Here is a 23,543-nt window from a genome sequence, read left to right on the forward strand (position 1 = left end):
ATCGGCCTCATTGACCACAGCACCGTCAGCAGTGCTTGGCACACAGTGAAAGACCAATAAACGCTGCTTGAAGAGCTGAATGAAACAAGCGACCACTCAGGACCTCGGCAGCTCTAAGACAGCAGGTTCTACAAAGGGACACAGCCTTTAAATTGCGAGCCAGGAAGCAGGTGTCCCTCCCCGGCCCACTGCCACCTCGTAGCACTCCACCCAGCCTTGACACTTTGGGTGCTGAACAGTTTTTTTCCTGAGGACCCAGAAACTGTGGCCCTTTTCCTAGTGATTAACCAGAACCCCTCCCTTCCTCACCAGCAGGGGCCCGCCCCCCTTGTGCATTAATATCCCGGTTCTTGTAGGTTTTCTGAGGGTGAGGAAGGACAGACACCTTAGACGGCCCACTCTACATCGCTTCTGGGAAAATCCAAAGTTGTGTTTTGAAGCCCAGCTGTGACACTTAGTGGTTGTGCTGCAAAGATGACAGAGAGCTTCGTGGCTCCCGAGCCCGCTTTATGATGCCTTATGTAAAGACATGAGCTCTCGTTAAACACAGTAAAAGCCTGCAAGTGAGGCAAATTGATTCAATGTCGATTTTACTGCCTGAATCTAAGCAACGCTTCTGGTTTCCCATCTGCTTGATGAGGGCAGCTGCTGGATCGCCCTTGCCTCCTCCTCTGACATAACGAAATGAAGTATTCTTATTAGTGCATTATGTCTAATCTATAGATAATGTTATACGGCAGGGGGCAGTTTGCCCAACTTTCTGCTTGTATTTTGTGGAGGAAGCGTGAGTGAGGCTGCAGCACTTTGCTCCTCTTGTTCAATCCTTGGGGAAGAAACCCTTCCTGCCTCCAGCATGTTCATTCATTATTTATGACCTCGCTCATTAGCCCTGGGATGCATTCTCATGAACCCCAGGGAAGACACCAAAGACCACCAGAGCACGCAGTCGCTGACCCACAGCTCGCAGATGAGATGGCCACCGAGAACATCTCCCTTTCTGACACATCCGGAAGGCTCTGGGGTCTACGCACACCAGGTTGGACTCTGACAGTACGTGGGAGGGCTCCTCTCTGGGCTCCCCCTGGCTCCCTCACCACTCACTGTGGGGTGCAGGGGTGAGTCACTGTGGAAAACGCCTGTGAGCAACAGCTAGCTCTGTAAACAGCTAATGAGGGCTGGTGCGGTGGCTGCTGATGTTGCTCACCGGGCTTCTATTCTCCTTCTCTTCGGAGAACCATCCTTTCTCCCACTTTGTGGAATGTCCCTGTCCTGAGCCTAAGTTCCAAAGGTGGGCCCCTGATCCACACTTGGCCAGTCAGTGCCGCATGCACCTGGATCCAGCTGTGCCTGATGCTAGTATATCCCTAGGCTACTCAGTTACAGGAGCCAACATGTTTCCTTCAGCGCTTCAGTCACTGAGAGGTAGGTTTTGGTTCTTAGCAACCAGAAATTGGGTTGATGGACGATACGCTGTCCAGCCCTTGGGAGTTTGTTTGGAAGGATGGCAGTAGGACACCAGACAAGCCACAGAGACTCGCTGATGTGAAAGAGGGCGCAGTGACTGCACACCGCTGGTTGCTGGCAACTTCTGGGGGCTCTGGGGGCTACAGCCCTGCAGCAGTCTCTGTCCCCATCCCACCTTACAGTGGCTAAGCCAACTTGGGGATCACTTTCTTTCCTACATATTCCAGGGAGCAGCGGCTCTCAAAGTGTACTCTGCTGTCCCCCAAAGTCGCTCAGTCGTGTCCGACTCTTTGCGACCCCCTGAACTGTAGCCTACCAGGCTCCTCCGTCCATGGGATTCTCCAGGCAAGAATACTGGAGTGGGTTACCATTTCCTTCTCCAGGGGATCTTTCCAACCCAGGGATCGAACCTGGGTCTCCTGCACTGGAGGCAGACGCTTTGACCTCTGAGCCACCAGGGAAGCCCACCCCTAAAATCAGGAACTTCACTCTCCTTGCTTCTCTTCTAGATCACAGACCCAGGCAGCCTGGAAGACTTTTCCAAGGCTCTTGGTTTTTCCCTTCCTGTTCTTTGTAAGTGAGGACTTGTTCTGCTTGTCCTGTTTCCCACCAATCAGGCAGGAAGGACACCAAAACACCGCCACCGACCGGCAGAGACATAGAGGGCATGGAAAGCACCTCCTGTTATCTGGTTCGGGCTGCCTGGCCCGCACACAGGGGACAGCTTTTGAGATCTTCCACGGAGCCTCCCAAGAACTGCCCCAGATGGTAGACCATGCTAGGTGAGCGTTTGTTCTCAAACAAAGAGACAAACAAAAAGGCCCTTCTCAGCTCCCTGCCAAAGAGAAGAGTTCAAGGCAAAAGGTACAGGTCATCGAGACAGGGCTCCCTGGGGAAACTGCATTTCTCCTGCCCTCCAGGGAAACGGTTGTGGTGAAGCCAGCTTCACCGGCCAAATGGCAGTCTGAATCCACATTCCTCTCCAGAGTAACTCACGTCTCCCCTAGACCTAACCCAACGGCAGTGGTCAGCTGCCACGCCAGCTTCCCAAACAAAGGAACCCGTCTGTCCTTGGGCCCTTGAACTTTTCTGATGGAACCACGTGAGCTGCATTCTTCTGGTTCCCTGTGTCAACCATTTGTTGAGTCTTTGAAATAAAGTGAGGCAATTTCCAGGTGAGAGCCTCTCTTTCCAGAGAAATATAGTCCCAGAAACATGCAGCACAGCACAGCCCGGCCAGCCTTCCTTCCCTGGCAGTGGACGCAGCCCAGAGAAGATGCCAGTGTCCGGGTGGTGATTGAAATAGTCCAGGTTTCCCATCCCAGGCTTTCTCAGGCAGATCCAAGATTCTCATGCAAAACCACTAGCATATGATCACGACCCAAAACAGAGAGTCTGCAAACATCACTTTGCAAGCTCCCACTTCAGCTCTCCTCTCCAGGGATCTGGGGTGGGGCTGAGTGTTCTCCTCCTGAGGCTGAAGTCACCCACTTGGGTTGCAGGTGGGGTGGAACTGTACCCTCTCAGTTTTGTCTTTGCCACGGCTGGGGCTGGCAGGTCATGGAGTTGGGGCCCAGCTGATGGTTCTACTGCTCGTCTGTGAGGCCTGCAGGAGGGTAAATAGAGCCTGGTGCTTCATCTGAGCCGCTGCTAAGGAGCAGACCTGCTCCTGCCTGGTCCAGAGGCTGGCAGTGGAGGGATTTCAAATGTGAATTAAGCCCCACATGGGCTCACACTGAAATCAAGCAGTCCACTGGGATGCCTCACAAGCTGCCATCCTGAGAATATGTCCACTTGGTCAGGCTCTCCTCATTAGGATTTCAGGTAGAGACAAAAGAAAAATGCACACTGCCTATCTTCCAAGCCCGCTGGAATTGCACTGCTCAGCCATACCAGGAGCAAGGAGGGCTGGGTCCTAGGGAAGACTATGGATGGCCAGCACCTGCCAACCCCACAGGTGCCAGCACTGTGCCAAGGAAGGGCTGGACACTCACGAATTCAATCCTCCCAGTGCCCCTGGGGCCTCAGCTCTCAGTAATCCAGTTTAGCACAGCTGTGTGAGTCTTCGTGTCAGCTCCATCTTACGGAGGAGGAAACTGGCTCGCAGCCCGGTTCACGCACTTTCTCAAGGTCCTGCACCAGGTAGAGGTGGGTGTTTCCAAAAGCCCAAGCTTCTAACTACCACATGGTCAGGATGTGGACCACAATTTTTGAATAATGATGTCATCAAGCACATTCAGAGGAAGGAGACCAGGCTAGTGAGGGGAAAGACTTCTGACCAACTGGAAAGGAGGGGAAAGGCATTGGGAAGGGGTCCCCACAATCAGGAGGTTACTATGATGACCACACGAAAAGTGAAAGTGTTGGCTGCTCAGTCATGTCTGACTCTACACGACTACATAGACTATAGTCTTCCAGACTCCTCTGTCCATGGGGTTTTCCAGGCAAGAATACTGGAGTGGGTTGCCATGCCCTTCTCTAGGACTATGACCACACTGGGCCCTTAGTCTGTACATCTTTAATACCTTTGCAGTGTCACAGCTTAATCCTCATCAAATGAATGCCCTGCCCTGGCCCTTCTGCTGGCCCCTCACAGCACTGCGTCTGCTCCACTCACCGCTCTCTACCTGATGTTCCTATTGCTTACGACGCATCTCAGCCCCTCCCAGTGGATGGAAAGTCTCTCAAACGCGGAATCCAGCTCAGATTCTTCCTCCCCAGACCCCTGGGTGCAGACGGAGTGAACAGTGAATGAATGAATGAGTCTGTCCTGGGAGGCCCTGATACTGTGTGTCCCCACCAAATTTATTTTTGCTTATTAGCACCAGAGCTGACTGCTGAGATAGCTGTTCTAAGACACTTTTGCATTCCATGTGCTTAAGCTCCCACACACATGCTGGTCAGCACGGTCTAGGCGCAGGGGTGATTAGAGTCCGGAAGGATGGTGGGAAGGGGCAAAGAAGACACACGGTTTTCCAGCATCGAATGTGAACCTAAACAGGGCTCCCAAGAATGAACTTCAATTCAGTGAGCACTTCCCCAACATCTCCTAAGTGCAAGGCACAGCCTTTGCCTCTTTAGTGCAGATCATGCCCTCTGAAGAGGAGGCAGCATTCCCAGCATGTGTGAAGCTGATGGTGTACCAGGTCCTATTCCAGGGCAATGGCTGCAGTGCTGGGTGGTGGCGCTGCCTGTGCCCTCGGAAGCTAGGCCATTCCTCCCAAGCCGGCTCCAGCATCCCCAGCTCCGACATGGACTGGCTGGCTCACGGGGATCACCAAACGTCCCTGGGACTGTTTGGTTGATCATGCAAGAATGTGTAAGCAAACGTCCTGCTTCCCGGCATGGGGTGTGTTGTTTTAAGTCCATCACCATGCTCTGAGGCTAAGATCAAGGACCATGTGAAGCCAGACATGTGCCCGGCAGCGCTTGTGCGGGCACAGCCTGGACCATGAGGTCCACGGGGAAAGGAGCGGCACCAGCAGGGCTCTGGAGGCCAGGGTTGCGTGGGACTCCCACACGCAACGTCAGACTAAACCTTCACCACAACCGGCCCAATGCCTCACTCCTCCCCAAAGAGATGACAGACACTCTCCTCCTGTCTCCTCAGCACCCCTCGATCCTGGGACGGGAGGGGGCCGCTCAGAGACTGACAGTGGGTCAGAGTCGGGGTGTGGAGGGCAGCAAGCCTCTGACACCAGCCCCAGGGGAAGCTGTGGGGATGTGGCGCTGGGCCTTCATCGACAGCAAGTCTCAGGGCTTCAGGAATCTTATCATTACCATCATGACCCTGAACAAAACAAAGGAGTGAGGACTGAACGAGGCCGTTCTCAGGCCGGCCCTGCAGTCGAGACATGGCAAGGGGCTTTCCGAGCGGGCTGGTGTGTCACAACACAGAACAGGGACAAGTGACCCAACACTCCCTTTTGGGTTTTCCAAGCATTTTTACAGATATTATTTGAACAATACTAATAGTTCCTATTGACTTAACGCTAACTTTGTACTAGGCATCTATATATATTATTTCATTTAATCCTTATAACAAAAACATCTCAGGGATAAGGAACACAGTTATCCCCATTTTACAGATAAGGAAACTGAGGCTTCGGGAGGTTAACCTCCCGAAATCTTGGAGCTGGTTAGCAGCAGAGCCGCAGGTGGAAGCAGGGTCCCATTTCACAGTAATGGGGGAGGTATGAGAATTGAAGTGTCTGTCTGGTCCACTATCCCAGAGCAGAGGCCTGCAACTAGGCATCTGCACCATGGACTTGAGCCAAAGAGAGATGTTTTGTTTGGCCCACAGTGGTTTTGTTTTTTGTTTAGCTTAGTGGTTTTTTTTTTTTAAATTGGAGCGAATGTTTATAAATCAGGAGAATTCTCACTAAGAGATACTAATTTCCAGTTTCTCCGGAAAAAAACTGGACGTGCTGATCTGCCTTGTCAGGTGGGAGCTGAGTTTGGCTCCTGCGGTGGGCAGGACCAGTGCTCTCGAGTGACCTGCCGGTCCCACTGGTCCTCAGCCCTCGGTGGACTGCCTGCTGGCCCTGCTGGCATTGTGACCCCAGTTGGTGTTAGCCACGGTTCTGGTAGACTAAACATTTCCAGCATGTTGCTAGGGAGGAAAAGTGCTAAACCAATGGCCGATTTTTTTTGTTATCCTAATAAATACGGGTGGGAATAATAATAACAAACATGGCCAGGAATTTGACAGACCCGAGGAACCTGGAGTTTATGGGGAACCATGTTCCAATTTGTGAAACAGGCCCAGCTTGCTCCCATCTTTCAACGCCGCCTCACTGGAGGGTATGACACATGCCAAGGATTCGACAAGATGCATGGCCAACCAGAAGGGTCTGCAAAGCTGGAAGCTTGGCCACAGTCCACATCTGCACTTAAGTGCTGCTTGATCAGACACATGGAGCACTAATGACGATCATGTGGCCTTGGCTGCCGAGAAGTGCTTCAGAAGTGATGGGAAGCAAATCTCTTGAGCGAGCCAATGAGGAGGCACTTAGCCAACCAGAGGGAAAGTTACCTATGCATGGGGTGGCGAGGAGGAAGGAATCTAGTCTCTAAACACTGGGGTGCCCCAGGGCTCACACCTTGGTCTGCCAACCAAACATCTCCACTGAGATATACAAAAGGTGTTACAGACTAAGTGGATTCTTCATTGAACTACTGGTTTTCCCACCAAATCTCTCCTCCTCCCGCCCCAGCTAAAGGCAAATCCTGTTGCCTACCAGAGACTCTGAGCATGCTACCTGCTCTCCTTTTTGTTAAAAGGAAGATGTGTAAGTGTTAAAGAGGTGTCACAGACATAGTAACATCCAACTCAAGAAGAACTGAAGGAGAATTGAGAAAAAAAGGAAAACTTTTCCATCATGAATTCAGTGCTAGAGAAATTGGGTCCTTGTTCCTATCGTAAATAATCTTGGGGGCATTAGCACTGCCCAGTCTACAATGCAAGGGACCCCGGAGCATATGATTCTGGAATCCAGTCCAGCATCTGACATGATTCAAGTGGATGAAGGAGTGGAGGTGGCTTTAGAGTGTGGGAGGATGCTAGGGTCCCAGGGGCCACTCACAACAAAAGCCTGCCCAGAGGAAGGGGAGGTGAGGGGGTGATCCAGTCTCAGCAGACTTACTGGAAACTGAGAGTGGATGGCAGGGACTCTGGGAACATAGCAACCTGAAAGAGACCAGCATCTCTAATCTATCTGCCTATCCTGAACCAGAGAACTACTGAGCACTTTGGGTAGATGGGGGTACATGTGGGAGATAAAAGTGAAACACTGGGGTGAGGATCTCTCTCTGTTACCTCAAGAGCTGTTTAAGAGAGCTTTGGAGCAAGAATCGAAAGCTGATATTTAAAATAGATAACCAACAAGGACCTAGTATATAGCACAGGGAACTCTGCTCAATGTTATGTGGCAGCCTGGATGGGAGGGGGGTTTAGCAGAGAATGGATGGATATGTAAGGCTGAGTCCCTTCACTGTTTTCCTGAAACTATCAGAACATTATTAACTGGCTATGCATGCAAGCTAAGTTGCTTCAGCTGTGTCCGACACTGTGAGACCCCATGGACTATAGCCTGACAGGTTCCTCTGTCCATGGGATTCTCCAGGCAAGAATACTGGAGTGGGTTGCCATGCCCTCCTCCAAGGGATCTTCCCCACCCAGGGTCAAACCCATATCTCTTAGGTCTCCTGCACTGGGCAGGTGGGTTCTTTACCACTAGCACCACCCCAATATAAAATAAGAAGTTTTTAAAAAAGGATCAAAAGCTGTAGATACTGGGAAGAGACTGACCAACAGAGACCTGTGGAACTGGCATATGTGGGGTAATCTGGGGGTAGGGATGGGGAGTTTGAAATCAGCTTTGCCTGGTTGGCCCAGGTCTCTTGGACCTCAGGAACAGAAGGAGCTGGAGAGGTTGGCTGCACTCCCCCTGCCCCTGGGGCTGAAGGAGAACAGGGAGCCCAGGGAGAAGAGATTCCTCCCAGGTGTCCCAGGAGCAGACCACTGGCTTGCCTTTCTGGATACCACTGGCCCAGAGGGCAAGGGCAGCTGCACTCTACAGTGGAACACTGCAACTCTGAACTCCACAATCAGAAACAATGAAAAGTTCACAACATGCTCAAAGTCCCAGCAGAAAAAGACCAGTCAGAATAAACAGTGCACGTGCTCCAAGAGACAAATGACAGGTCAAAGAGAAAATCACACGTGTCCTAAAGCAAGTCAAGGAAGACATAAACAACTTTCCAACTGTAGCAGGTGAGTCCCCGTTAAGATGTGAATTAGTGGCCTGGAAGACCAGAAGGAAAAAGCATTTTCAAGTACAGAGCAAAAGTAGAGAGAGTCAGGATTCATGAGGGAAAAGATAAAAGACCTGGAGGACTGGGACATGCCTGGCGGTCCAGTGGTTAAGAATCTGCTTTCCAACACAGGGGACGTGGGTTGGACCCCTGGTCAAGGAACTAAGATCCCACATGCCACAGGGCAACGAGCTCATGTGCTGCAACTACTGAGCCTGTGCTCTAGAGCCCACACACCACAGCTAGAGAGAAGCCTGCATGCCGCAACCCAATGCACGGATGCTGGCTGCAGCCATGAAATTAAAAGATGCTTGCTCCTTGGAAGAAAACCTATGAGAAACATAGACAGCGTATTAAAAAGCAGATACATCACTTGACTGACAAAGGTTCGTATAGTCAAAGCTGTGGTTTTTTCAGTAGTCATGTATGGATGTGAGGAGGGAGGCTGAGCGCTGAGGAATGCTTTTGATGCTTTTGAACTGTGGTGTTGGAGAAGACTCTTGAGAGTCCTTGGACTACAAGGATATCAAACCAGTCAATCCTAAAGGAAATCAATCCTGAATATTCATTGGAAGGACTGATGCTAAAGCTGAAGCTCCAATACTTTGGCCACCTGATGTGACGAACTGACTCAATGGAAAAGACCCTGATACTGGGAAAGATCAAGGGCATGAGGAGAAGGGGGCGACAGAGGATGAGATGGTTGGATGTCATCACTGACTCAATGGACATGAGTTTGAGCAAACTCAGGGAGATAGTGAAGGACAGGGAAGCCTGGCATGCTGCAGTTCATGGGGTCTCAGAGAGTTGGGACACAACTTGGCAACTGAACAACAACAACAACAACAACAACAATGTATATAAGAAACCTGGAGGACAGACCCAGGGAGATCTAACTTGAGAATATTAGGAGTTCTAGAAGAAAGAAATGGAATGGATGGAGGAGAGCCAGTAATTAAGAAACAATAGAAGATAATTCTATCAAAATAGAAGATAATTTCCTGGAGCCAAGAAAAAAACCCAAGTCTGCAGATTGAAAGGACTCATAGAGTTCTAGCAAGGGTCACCAGAAGAGATATATGCAACAGGTTATCCTGGCAAAATTCAACTTTGAGGATGAACACAAAACCCTAAAAGCTTCTAAACAGAAAGAACATATTACCTATAAAGAAAAAAACATAACACATCTGACTTCTCCTCTGAAACACTACAAGCTAAAAGAGTAGAATACCATCTACCGAGCATTCAGAAAAGAGAAGCAAAGCCCCTCAAATACTTTTTATATTTTTCAAGGCAAAAGATAATTGCAGATATGCAAGAGTCCATGGAGTTTGTCACCCACACATCCCACCTACGGAAAATACTTAAGGCAACAAATATGCACCTGTTGAGGAACAGACCTCAACATGGGGAAAGTGAACAGGTCAGGAAAGCATGACGGATATGAATGTTTGCTCACACGCTTGCTCCCTCCCCTTTCTCCTCAATCTGAATGGAGAAAGGTGGACTCTCTGGGAACAGAGCCGATAAATGAGGACTCTGAAAATAGAAGGGACATACTATCAGGGAAATTCCAACCACAGCCCATGGCTAAAAATATTAAATTATCCCAACAAAATCAAAAGGCTGAAAAGGAAGGGAGTAAAAGTCTTCCAGGGTATTACTTTAAGCAGGGGTCAGGGACGTGATTCTAAGGTTTCATCCCACTGAAGTGGAGAAAACGAGAGAAGAAATGGACCAACTCCCAGGGAGAAATGGTTATTTGTGTTATTCTGCTTTCAAATAATAGTAGGGCAATATGCATTTGATTATGAATCAAGGGGGAAAGAATGTAACCTTTAATAAGATGGAAAAGTAGAGAACTTCCAAACTGACAAGGGAAATGCAAAGCAACTATTAATACATTAAACCAGCACAAACAAGAGAAAAGAAAACATGGAAACAGTGATAGAAGGAAATTAAAAACATACCATAAGATGGAAGGAATAAAATGAAGTACATCAGTTAATGAAGATGATGTCAGATTGGATTGAAAAATCAGGACAAAAAACAAAACCCAGGTACACGATGTTTTTAAGAATCTAAATAAAGGTATATAAAAATGTTGAAAATAAATGAAAAGACAAATAGATACCAGGCAAATGCAAACAGAAGGAAAGCATGAGTGTCAAAATTAATTAGATAAAGGGGAATTTTAGCTGAAAAATAATGCAGAGGATGAAGATATTTGGAATGATAAAAGGAATACTCTATGAAAAAGATAACAACCATCAGAAACTTGTATGCATTAGATAACAGAGAAGCTAAATACATAAAACATGTATTAGAAATGGAATAAACAAACAGCTGATGGAAATTTTCAAAGATGTCTATTTCAGAAATGGACAAATCTTATAGGCAAATATTAACTAAAGTAACAGAGAAAACTAATTACATAATCTGAATTTCTAGAAATATGCAGGACCTTACATCCCTTAAACACAAAATAAACTATTTTAATGGACTGGATCATTTACAAAAATTGATTACATGTTGGGTTGAAGAGATAACACCTTAATAAATTTTACAAAGGAGAGCTTTTATACATCACAATATCTAATCACAATCAGTAAACCTAGAAATTGAAAAAAGTGAGAAGAAAAATACTGACTTAGAAATTAAGGAGCCCACTCCAAGATAAAATCTAGGATTGAAGAGGAAATCAAAAGGGAAATGACAAAGTAGATAGAAAGCAGTTAAAGAAAGTGGTTCGTATCAGTTCCCACGGAACAGAGCAAAAGTCATGCTCGAGGGAAATTCACAGCCTCTATGGTTAAAGAGGGAATATGAAAAATAAAGAAATGTGGTCCTCTTCTTAAGAGATTACAAAAAGAACAAGCCAAAATGGAAGAAACATGATTATAAACTAGTAAGTTAAAAGCCGGAATTAATAAGATTAAAAAGTAGTAGAAGACTGGAGAGTATAAATAACTGCCAAAACTGAAAATAAGTAAAATAAAACTTTCATGAGACTAAGAGGAAAAGAGTAAATTTACAAAGATCAGAAATGAGAAAGAAGACCCAACCAAAGCGACAGAAGAGAAAAGCAAAACCATAAAAGAATATCACATGCAGGCTTGTGGCCACAAACCTGAAAATCTGGTAACTGCATAGACAAACGTACATTACTAAAATTGACCCAAGAGGCAAAGGAACATTTGAAAAGATAAATTATCACAGAAAAGCTGGAAACTGATCAAAGATCTACTGCTGAAAATGGTGCTAGGTATTTAGTGCCAGATAGAGTCAATGAATTCCATCCAGTCTTTAAATGGCAGATAACTGCAATGTCATTTCAAGGATTCTAGATCATACTAAAAGATGGAGAGTCCCCCAACTAGTGCTATGACACCACTAAACTGTATTAAAACATAAGAAGATAGCACAAGAAAGAAAACTATAAACCATTCTCATTTATTAAACTTGATGCAAAAATTAACTACATAATTGAGTATAGCTAAGCATCAAAAAGAAAAAAAACATGTTACATCTAAACCCAGAAATGTAAAATGGTTCAACATCATCATCCATGGAGACCACAAAGATGGGAAAGCCACATTAACAGATGCTGACAAGGTATTTGGTAAAATTTAGATCATTTTTCATTACAAACCAGGAATAGAAACTAATGATTTATACAAAATAGAAACTATTAGTCAACATCCAGTGGCAAACATGATTATAAACAGGGATATTTTTAAATCATTTTAACTAAAATGTAGAACTAGATAAGGATGAGTGTAATCAGCATTATTATTTATCATGATCTACCACTTCTATCTAAAGTAGTACAGCAAGAAAGTGGTATCAGTGTTGTCAAATAAGAACTAAAATGATTTCTTTGATGATATTTGGATATCCAGAAAATCTGAGAGACTACTGCAAAAAAGAAGAAAAAGGTCTCCTACAATTAATAAGAGAATTGGTAAGGTGGCTGGATCCAAGATAAATATTCAAAAATTAATATTTCTTTCTAGTCATAAATACCAAAAAGAGAACATTTAAAAAATAGCCTATCTACAACAGTGACAAAATTATATATACCTAAGAATAAATTATACAAGAAACTTACAGAACCTACATGACAAAAGCTATAAAAATCTTACTGCCCACCAGTTCTATTCCTAGGTACGTACCCAAGAGAAACGTGTGCCTAAGTTCACCCAGAGCTATGAACACAAATAATCCTAGCAGCATGGCTGGTGATAGCGCAGAGCTAGAAGTCATCCCCATCACTTGGAGAAGGAATGAATAGAACTGAGGTTAGTCACACAATGTAATACTATACGCAGAGAGAAGAAACAGCAACTATACCCAACAGTGTGGAGCAATCTCAATGTCAAGTAAAAGACAAAAACAAGAGCACACACTGAATAGTTCCATTTGCAGAACATACAACAACAGGCAGAACTGATCTAAGCTGCTGGAAGCCAAGGACAGTGCAGGCAATGGTGAAAAGAGAGGAGCGCAGGCCATGCTGGGGGCAGGTGTGTTCACGCTGTGAAAATCTATCAAGCGGTACATTAGGGATTTGTGTCTTTTCCCAGGTGGAGCTAGTGGTAAAGAACTGGCAGTTGGATCCCTGGGTCGGGAAGATCCCCTGGAGGAAGGCATGGCAACCCACTCCAGTATTCTTGTCTGGAGAATCCCATGGACAGAGGAGCCTGGTGGGCTACAGTCCATTTGGTCAGAGAGAGTGGGACAGAACCAAAGCGACTGAGCACGCCCACACCAGGTATGATATACGTCAAAAAAAAGACACTTCAGGATTTTCCTGGTGCTCAGTGGGTCAGAATCCACCTGCCAATGCAGGAAACACAGGTTTGACCCCGGTCTAGGAAGATCCCTTGTGCCACAGGGCAATGAAACCCCTGGGGCACAGCTGCTAAAGCTCCCGCGCCGTAGGCCTGTGCCCTGCAGCCACAGCAGCCCTGCAAAGAGCCCGTGCACCACAGCCAACAGCAGCCCCCACTCCGCACAGCCGGGGAACATCTGAATGCACCAAGGGAGGCCCAAGGCGGCCAAAAGGAAATTTTTTTTAAATTACTAAAAAACAATAATAGTAAAAAAAGAAATTTTTACTGAAGGCTATAAAACAAGATTTGAAGAAAAGATATATGTTCTTGAATGGGAATATGTATTATTTTTAAAATCTCTTCCTTTATCTATTGAAATTTAACGCAAATTTCTGTTAAAATTTCAACAAGTTTCCTTTGTTTTGTGTTTTTCATTGGAAACTGAATCCCAGGAAGACCTGACACCTCCCTCCCACCCCTACCCAGGCTGGGGAGGATGTAGGGCCTCAGTGCTGGCTCCCCCATCCCACTTAGTCACCCACACATCCCTCAGCTCTGCTTTCACAGGAGAACAGAAGCATGTAGCCCACTAGGTCTGGGCCAGGCCTCCGAGACATCTCCAGTCTGTGCAGACCTCCCACTGCAGGGGGTCAAACCTGAGCGAGACCCAGCAGTTGTAGTTTCAGCCTTGAAACTAGCAGGGTGGTCCAGGGAGAGTGCCTGCTTTCACTCTAAATGATGAAAAGAGTGGTCAGTATCCGCTTAACCAGGCTGGAAAGAATCTTTTCATTTCTCAAATTCACCTCTGACTTTCTTTAAAATCTTCTCAAATAACCAAGCGTTCCCTTATGGTTATTTTATGTGACATTCACACATACCCTATTACGGAGAAAGGATAGCTGTTCTCTTCTCCCTCTCTTCTTCCAGGCAAAAAAGCACGTTTGGAGAGGAAATGTGACTTGCTCAAGGTCACCAGCGGGCAGGCGGCTGTGGCGGGGCTCACCTTCGGCCTTCTGTCTCCACAAGCAGCTTCCTCCCTGCTAATCTCTGTGATAAGAGGAGTCACACGCTGCAGGGCCAGGGGAAGAGAGGGCGGGGGTGATGGGTCCTGGCACCAGACCCAGGGTCCTTCAGGGAGCCTTTTCAGGAGAGCTGGCCAAAATCTGGGCCAGGCTAGAGGGCCCCCAAGAGGGGTGACGCTGTTCCCGGCCCCAACACTTGGCTCCAGATGCAGTGGCTGCTGCTGGCTCGTTGGCCACTCAGAGGTCAGGCAGGAGCGACTCCTCAGCTACACTCCTGGCATGAGGCCAGCGAGGCAAGCAGGTGGGCCCATCCCCAGAAGCCCCACTGCCACCTCAGAACCTGGCTCCAGCACGGCTCCTCCTCTGATTCCACCTGCCACACAGGCCCTGGGGGCTGTGGGAGGACCGTTCAGCAAAGCGGCTGGGCGTCCCTCCCCTGTGAACACAGGGCCCACCAAGCTGCCCCTGAGAAGGTACAGCGGAACGGGGCTGGGGCCAGGAGGAAGGTGGGGTGGGCGCCCGGGAGCCTGCCTGAGTATCCTTGACACGGGCATGTGGATGAGCTGCTCCTGGTCGCCCGGATCAGTGAGGCCGCGCTCCTCAGAGCGGCCTGGTACCCGGGCATCGCTCCCGAGACTCGGACACGGCATGGAAGAGGTCAGCGGCCTCACTGCCTGAACACACTGAGGCATTTACTCTGTGATAAACGTCGTGTTTGTGGTTCACACACACCATCTCATTTCATCCTCACCACGACTCCTGAGGAGGGCACGATGATTAGCCCCTGTCAGAGAGGAGGAAGTGGAGGCTGAGAGAGATGAGCTCACTTGCTCAAGGTCACACAGGTAGTAGGCGGCAGGTGCCGGCTTCTGTTTCACCCCAAAGCTTGCGCTCTTACCGAGGTGCTGCCAGCCCAGCTCGCCCTGCTCCCCCGGGGCCTAGTGGCCTGAGGCTGCCAGCCCAGCAGAGGACTTGTGGCTTTCCCTAACCCACATCTGAGGGGGTCCTGCCAGCAGCCTGGCATCAGGGGGGGCACCCTGGGGATGAGGAGTCAGAAGACCCGGTCCCGCTATTGCTCTGTCATCCAGAGGCTAATAACCAGTGGGGAGACAGTGGAGGACCTACAATTACCTTGGGCCTTCATTTATGTGCTCAGTGAATCATAAACACATTTCCGGCCTGGTCAGCTCGTCTGATGTGAGAATTCCCTCTATCCCCCGAGTGACCCTACTGTGCAAGTGGGAGGATGATTCCTTGCCCTCCCTGTAACTTATCTGCCCACTGCTCCCCCTGGAGGGAACAAGTCTAACTTGTTGTCTGTACAACGGGGCCTCAGAGAATTGGAGACTGTAGCTGATGCCTTCTAGCCTTGAGGCCTTCTGGTTCCGTCTAAGATCCCAGGAAAATACTTCCGAACACCCAGAAATCTAATGGGGTGCCTCAGCATCCGCCCTGGAGCCACTTGTTCACGAGAGAAAACGGCGGCTTGGCTGATGGACTGGAGCTGGAGTTCGGGGAGAGACGGCAGTGGGCAGATAATCCCACTTGGTATGGAATAAACTCCTGCAGGAAAAAGCTTGCTGTGCCAACCTCGGGAGCAGACTGAATTCTGGCCCACGATCTGTAGCACCCTCAGCTGACAAGGGTTTGCATGTTGGCCAGGGGAGGGCGAGGCTGGGGAGGGAGAGGTGACTCAGCCACAGGCAAGTTTTTTAACTTTTAAGTAATTTTATGTACTTATTTATTTTTGGCTGCGCTGGGTCTTCGTCGCTGTACGGGCTTTTCTCTAGTTGCAGTGAGTGGGGGTTATTCTTCCTTATGGTGCACGGGCTTCTCATTGCAGAGGCTTCCCAAGTCGAGGAGCGTGGGCTCCAGGCACACGGGCTTCAGTAGCTGCAGCTCGCAGGCTCAGTAGTTGTGGCACATGGGCTTAGTTCCTCCATGGCATGTGGGATCTTCCTGGACCGGGGATCAAATCCATGTCCCTGCACTGACAGGTAGATTCTTAACCACGGGACCACCAGGGAAGCCCCCAAGCTCTTATTTATGAAGGAGGCTGTGAGGAAAATCCTCCTGGTCCTTGGCCACCTGGAGATATTACAATCCTTCTTCCCAGGACCTATCTCAGCAGAAGGGGGAAAGATCTGCTATTTTAAAGAAGTTAATTAAGTGTTATTAAAACATGCCCTTGAGCTTAATGACATTCTTTCTTTTACCATTTACATATTTTGAGCCTTCAAGTCACGGGGATTCCTTGAGTTGACTCTTCAACTTGATCTCATTTGTGCAGTTTTAAGAACTTCTTGCATTAAATATGCACACAGATTCACAGTGAGTCTTCGATGTAATGGGCAATTTTGCTGGCAGAGTACACTAGAACACTGAACTTGGGGTCAGAAGATCTGGGTTCAAAGGTCTTTATTACCTGGACAACTCAGAGTAAGTCGTTAAGTTCTCTGACCCTCTTCTGTAATGTGGGATAGTCTGCAAATCTCTCCCCGCCACCTTTACAGGGGGATTGTGAGGACTGACTGACATGTCTTGAGATAGTCTGCTGTAGACTGTAAACACACAAGGGGATAACAAAACAAAATATGTGAGACATTTCTTGAACTTGGAGGTAGAATCTCGGGTTGATGTTTGTGGCCTGGGACTACTGACTGTTCTGTCATCAAGAGTTTGGAGTGCCACCTTTCACTCACTCTTGTTCAGTGTCGTTAGGGTGGGGTCTGGGCACACTGCACTTCCCAGAGCCACGATGGTTGGTTCAAGGATAGGAACACAAGCCAGTCAGAAGCATGAGCAGTAAGCCTTTTCAGGGGATGTCCAGTAAGGAAACACAGTTTCCACGGGATTCGAAGCTGAGGACACATCACATGGCCCTGAGGGGTGAGCCCATCTGAGAGCAAAGTTAACAGAGAGGAAGGCAGAGGAGACAGACACTAGTGCTGACGGTATCTTTCAAGTCCTTGGGTCCACACTTTTCAGTGATGGGTAGGGATGTCTATCATTTGCAACTGAAAGGGTCTGATACACCACCTGAATGAAGGCAGGAACAACAAAAACACTTTCAGGCTGTGTTTTCCAAAGGAAGACACTGTCCTGCGTGCTTCACCTCCTACCCAAGAGCCATCAACGACACCTGGCCCCAGCACAGGGTTTAAGCTAAGGACAGTCCACCTTCTGCATAAGTGCAACTGCTCAGGGCAATAGCGGCTGTGGCCCTTCCTATTCTAACTGCCCAGGCCTCTGAGTTCTTCAAGAATTCCTTCCTTGGGATGCCCTTGGATGTAGTCATGAGAGGCCAGGATGCCTGGAGTTGCGAGAGTGCCAGGTAAGTGCTAAGGCTGGCGAGACAGAAAGACGTGGGTCCCTGACGGCGGCACTGGCAACCTCTGGATTGCTTGCTCTCCAGACTTCTTGATATGTGAGCAAATCATTTCCTATATGGTCTAAGCCATTTTGAGTTGGGTTTTCTGCCACTTGCAACCACAGCTCACTTCAAGCTCCTCTCCTCCTTGGAACTTTCCCAGATCCCACCTGTCCCCCAGCACTGCCCTAGCCAGCACACCCTCACTGCATTCTCTCTCAATATCAGCAAAGCGAAAGTCTTCCTCCTGGGTGTGGGTTGAAGCACAGTGTCAGGGAGATGCTGAGGCCACATTTGGGAGTTGTCTACCACAAACTTAGGAGGAGGCTTGCCCAGCTTCTCATGACCACACAAAACTCCTGATTTAGCTGCCCAGACCAGTTTCTCCTGTGTTCTTATTTAGCAACATCTCCACCTTACCAGTTACTCAGGTCAAAATCTTGAATTCACCCTCAACTCCTCTCTCTTGCACACTCACATTCAGTAGGAAAGGAAATCTTGTCGGCTTCACCTTCAAAACATCCTCAGAACCTGACCACTCTACTGCCTTAGCCCTAGATCACCATCGCCCTGGTCCAGGTCACCAGGGCCTCTTTCTCAAACAGCTCCTTCAGGCCCCCGGTCATCTCCCTGGGCCCACTCCTTGTCCCTGGGCTGTTCTCCACAGTGAGGTCTGTGCTCGCCAAAGGCACCATCACACTCAGAAGAAAAGTCTCAGTCCTCACTGCAGCCTCTGACATGGCCAACCGTAGCCTCCTGCGCCCTCACCTGACCCCCTATTTCCCCATCCCATGCCCACCACTCTCCAGCCACCCAAGCCTCTGATTCGCATAAGAAATGCTTCCACCTCAGGGCCTTTGCACTTTGCGTTGGCTGTTCCTTCTGCCAAAAACACTTCCCTCACTCCTAGACGTCTTTCAAATCTCTGCTTCAAAGCTATCTTGGAGGGGATGTCTCCGACCACCCACCTAGAATAGCAGCTCCTTCTATCTCTCTTACTTGGCTTTAGCTTTCTTCACAGCCCATCTGCTCCAACATGCTATTGTTTTTTTAATCTCTTTGGTGTCTACTTCCCCATCTCTGAGAGCTGGAGGTCCGCCTTATTCGTGGTGGCACCTTGGGAACCAGAGCAGCTCCAGCCACAGGGCAGACACTGAGAGGACATCTGTTCAGGGGACAGGCTCTTTTCTGCATCCTCCACCGGTGGCTCAGTGGTAAAAGAACCCACCTGCCAATGCAGGAAACGCAAGAGACACAAGTTCGATCCCTGGGTAGGGAAGATCCCCTGGAGGAGAAAAAGGCAACCCACTCCAGTATTCTTGCCTAGAAAATCCCATGGACAGGGGAACCTAGTGGGCTATAGTCTATGGGGTCACACAGAATCAGACATGACCACTCTCAGCATAGGATTTTGTAGGTATTCAGAAAGTTTGTCTACAATATGATTATGTCACCGCTTCAATTTCACTCCTGGCAGAAATGAAAGTTTCCTTGCTACATATGGACAAGGGTTGGAAAGCAGCAGAGAAAAACAAATAGCAGTTAAAAGGTGGTGGAAGCTTTTGTATGTTAAACTCTCTAACCACTGTTATGATGGTCCAATTAAAAGGTATAGCCATTTTGACCAAAAGGTCAAAAACCATCTCAAAGAACTGTAGACGTTCTTCTTAGCAGTGTCATTTAAAACAAAGCAGCTGGTGTTTTGTTAAAGGTGCCAACAAGTGAGATGTGCAGACAAAATCTCCTTCAGAACCCCTTATCACCAAAGATATCTACAGAGAGACTTCAAACCTTTATAAACAGGAACCCTCCTACACTGTTGGTGAAAATGTAAGTTGATGCAGCCACTGTGGAAAACAGTATAAAGGTTCCTCAAAAAACTAAAAATAGAGTTACCATATGATCCAGCAATCCCATTCCTGGGCATATATCCAGACAAAATTATAATTCAAAGAGATACATGCACCCCTATGTTCATAGCAGTGCTATTCATAACAAACAAGACATGGAAACAGCCTAACTGTCCATCGACAGATGAATGGATAAAGAAGATGTGGTACATAATGGGTTGGTCAAAAAACTCATTAGGGATTTTCCACAGGATGCTATGGAAAAACCCAAATGAACTTTTTGGCCAACCAATATATCTCTATCTATACATATATACACACACACACACACACACACACAGAGGAATACTACTCAGCAGCAGAAAAGAAGGAAATAATGCCATCTGAAGCAACATGGATGGGCCTAGAGATTATCACATTAAGCAAAGTAAGTCTGAAAGAGAAAGACAACTACCATATGATATCACTTAGATGGGGAATCTAAACTATGACACAGAAGAACGCATCTATGAAACAGAAATGAAATCATGGACACAGGGAACAGTCTGGTGACAGCCAAGGGGAAGGGGGTTGGGGGAGGGATGAAGTGGGAGACTGGGGTTAGCAGATGTAAGCTTTTATACACAGGATGGAGAAACAACAAGGTCCTACTCTATAGCATAGAGAACTATATTCAGTATCCTATGATATACCATAATGGAAAAGAACATTGAAAAAACAATGTGTGTGTGTATATATATAGACACATATGTATAACTGAACCACTTTGCTATACAGCAGTAATTAACACAACATGGTAAATTAAATATACTTCAATTAAAAAAAAGAAAAAAAACTTTAAGAAGCGCAGAGAACATAATCTTCAACTGGTGCTTGTGAAGATGCACACTTGATATCAAAATCACTTTAACTTTACATGCTATTTCATTTATAATTCTCAATATCATTACATGGGGTTTAATTACCAAGAAGTGATATAGGTTAAATGACTTCTGGCCTTAGAAAGCACTGGGTGTATATTCTCTATCTTGGGCAGAATAATTGGAAATATTTACTCATCCAGCCAGCATTTTTCAAGAATCAACCACATTCCTACTTAAGGAGCCCCTAACTCCCTAGGGAGACACAGGGGTACCTATTTTTATACAATTTCAGGGAAGAGGGTGTGAGGTGGGCTTCGGAGGAGGACTGTTCAAGTCCCTGTGGTCCAGTTACGCACTGAGCATCCATTATGTGCAAGGTGCTCCACTGGGCCCTGCAAAGTCAGACACAAGGCTGTCCACAAGAAGCTTATAATCCACTGTGTGAGATAAGATCTGGGAAAAACTCACCTTAATAGAAAGCAGCAATATGTCAGTTGCCTCAAGAGAAAAGGAAAAACCAGCCATGTTTTAAAGGGGCTCAGAGGAGGAGGGAACAGAGCTGACTGGAGAAATCAGGTGACGCTTCTGGAAAACCATGACACTCTGGGGCCTAGAACAAGAGGTGGGCGTGATAGGCAGAGACGTGGGCCATGTGGGCAGAGGTTATTCCAGGTAAGGGAAACCATGCACCCGAGGCAGGCAGGAGACAGAGTTCAGGGCCTTCTGTTCTGCTCAGGACGGCCAGCCTGTCTGCTCTGGACAGTGCTGTGTGTGTGTGTATGCGGGCATGTGTGATGATGAGGAGTCATTACCTAAGATTATCTCTGGTAAGAAATGCTTTCTAAGTGTTTCTAGAACCATATGACCAAGTGGGACCTCTTTGTAAAGACTGGGAAGAGGAAACATGGCCAGTTAGAGAGGCTCCTACCCTGGGGAAGGGCCACACAGGAGATTTAACTCGGCAGAACGGGCATTTTATTAATACCTTATATTGATGTCATATATTCTTTTTATGGACAAAACATTACATAATAAAAAGGCCTCAATGATTAATTCATTTAGTTAACAAACATAAATTACAGTTTTGCTCTTTAGAAAATCTTTTTGAAGATGCTGATGTCCAGGGCAGAGAGATGAGAAGGCTGTACTAGGGGGAAGGGCTGTAGGCAAGGAAAGGAGGGTGAGTAGGGAAGAAAGGACAGCGAACTGGCCACTGAGGGACTGTCACACGAGGGAGAACATGGAAGCACAGAGAACAAGGTCCACGGCAGGGGTTTGGGGGGCAAGGTCCACAGCAGGGGTTTGGGGGCTGCAGTGCCGTGAGCTTCCCCCCTGAGCACAATCCCAGCAGAGGAAAAGCACCTTTGGTTCTTGAACACATTGGCTCCCTGTCCTTCTTGGCCCCCAGCTGGGAAGTTTCCTAGAGCTGCTTTTAGCCAGAGACACTGAACTTGGACATCCAGCATCCTCTTGTCATGGGCAGCAGCAGGGCCCAGGGATGCCTGCAACAGGATCCTGGCCTGTGTGTACCGGGCTCCAAGGTCTTGGATTGTAACCCTGGTACGTTACCATGAACATAGACACTCCATGGAAGAGGTTTTCTCGCTTGTGCCCTTTGTGATTGCTGCCAGCAGGTTTCAGCAGGAGTTTTCCAGGACATGACCTTTGAGGAAAGCTTATCAACTGTGTTAGCAAGACCTGGGACTTGGGAGCGCCTAGTGGATGGAAAGAAGAGGTGGGTATTAGGACCAAATTCCCCTCAAAGAGGGCATACGGGAGTCAGCCATGTTTTCCCATCAGTTGTGTGGACAGGTGTGTATCCTGAGACAGTAACCCGAGTGGCAGGGAACCTGTGACCTAGGAGGGTGGGAGACCTGATTTCTGTCCCTGACCGAGCAGGGGCCCTGAAAAAGACTACCTAGCTGGTGAGAAGCTGGGCAGTCTGTATGGAACAGACTCTGAACGATCTGCATCTGAGTCTGACTGCCCCTTACCAGAACACACCGAATCTGTTACAGACCTACTGGTTTTCCGAAGTTTATAAGAACATCCGTTCAGGTGTTTAGTGTCCCTCTCCTCCATAAAACTTTATAAGCCCCACAGGTGCACAGGGTGTGTTTGCGCTGCTCAACGTTTTCTGCCTAGGGCAGTATCGGGCACACAGACGTTCTATTATTTGCTAAGTGGATGGGTGAACCTGGTGAGCAAGCGACTTGATCTCTAAGCCTCACTGGGTGTTTCTGGTGCAAACAAAGCACTCAGCACAGCGCGTGGTCGTGCTCAGCGCCTAATGCACGGAGCTGCACACGGAGTGCTCCTAAAAAACAAGCAGCTTGGACTGGATTTTCAGAAGTCAGAGCAGGAAGCGGCTGACCATCTGTCTCATCAGCCCCACCATTTGGAGGATGAAACCCAGCACTGAGAGTGGAAGAGGGGAGTGATTATCCTGGTAACCTTCAAGGATCCCCCTCCCGCCCCACTGTCCAGCTTCAGCTTCCAGTCTTGGCACTGGGAATGTTTTTTTGTTTTTTTGTTCTCAGTGGGCCGTGTTTTGACAGAGAAAGTACACCATATCAGTCCCCAAATCTTATTTATTCCTCAGGGGCAGCTCAAATGCTATCTCCTCCAGAAAACCTCCTGTGGGCCTCTAGCAATCCCAGGGCTGCTCCTTCTTTGTTCAGTGCCCCAGCCCTCCCACTAGTCCAAATATGTCTGCCTTGATGAGTACCCGCGTTTACCTTCCTCAGTACACCCGCTGGCTCTTTCTGGGTCAGGAACACATTCACGAGAACTGCTCTGGTACTTCCCCAAGTTCTTGGGGCAAGGCCTGCTAGGTCTATGTGTTAACGAATGAGTCAGTGAGTGGCATTTTCTGGCCGCTCTAGGGCAGGCCACCCTTTAACTGGCCACAGCCATGCATTCTTCTACAAAAGACTTGAGTATCACCCCAGCCAAGGTGAATCAAGCGGAACACCGAGGCTGTGATTGCAAGATAAATTCCACCCAAACTGAATTTAGCAGTTGCAGGGAGCAGAAGCAGTCCTTGCTGATTCCTTGTGCATGAATAAAAATGATCCTGACTATCAGATCAGCAGTAGCAGCAGCTGATGGCAGGCCACCACCTCTCTCCAGGCCAACAGTGCCGGTTGAGGCAGCTCTTTAAACAAACCTGAAGGGCTTCCTCATCTATGAAATAAATGTTGTTTGAGGGCTTCTTCCCGCCTCAGTTGTCCTAAGGCTCTAGCACAGGCCTATCCTACAGGCACTACTTTAGTCAGTGGAGAACATTTTGGTAGACCGTGTTGGGAAACTCTGCCAGAGAA

General features: G+C 47.9%; 1 protein-coding gene and 1 non-coding gene across 3 annotated transcripts in view; both read right to left on the reverse strand.

Annotated features, from left to right (window-relative positions):
• Window positions 1-23,543, reverse strand: part of GNAO1 (G protein subunit alpha o1) — a 178,518-nt gene that overhangs the window by 98,591 nt on the left and 56,384 nt on the right. The gene's annotated exons all lie outside the window — the stretch shown is intronic.
• Window positions 1,854-1,925, reverse strand: TRNAW-CCA (transfer RNA tryptophan (anticodon CCA)). Its single transcript has one exon. It is a non-coding gene; the product is annotated as a tRNA-Trp (tRNA).

Source organism: Muntiacus reevesi, chromosome 2, assembly GCF_963930625.1.
Source record: "Muntiacus reevesi chromosome 2, mMunRee1.1, whole genome shotgun sequence".
NCBI lineage: Eukaryota > Metazoa > Chordata > Mammalia > Artiodactyla > Cervidae > Muntiacus > Muntiacus reevesi.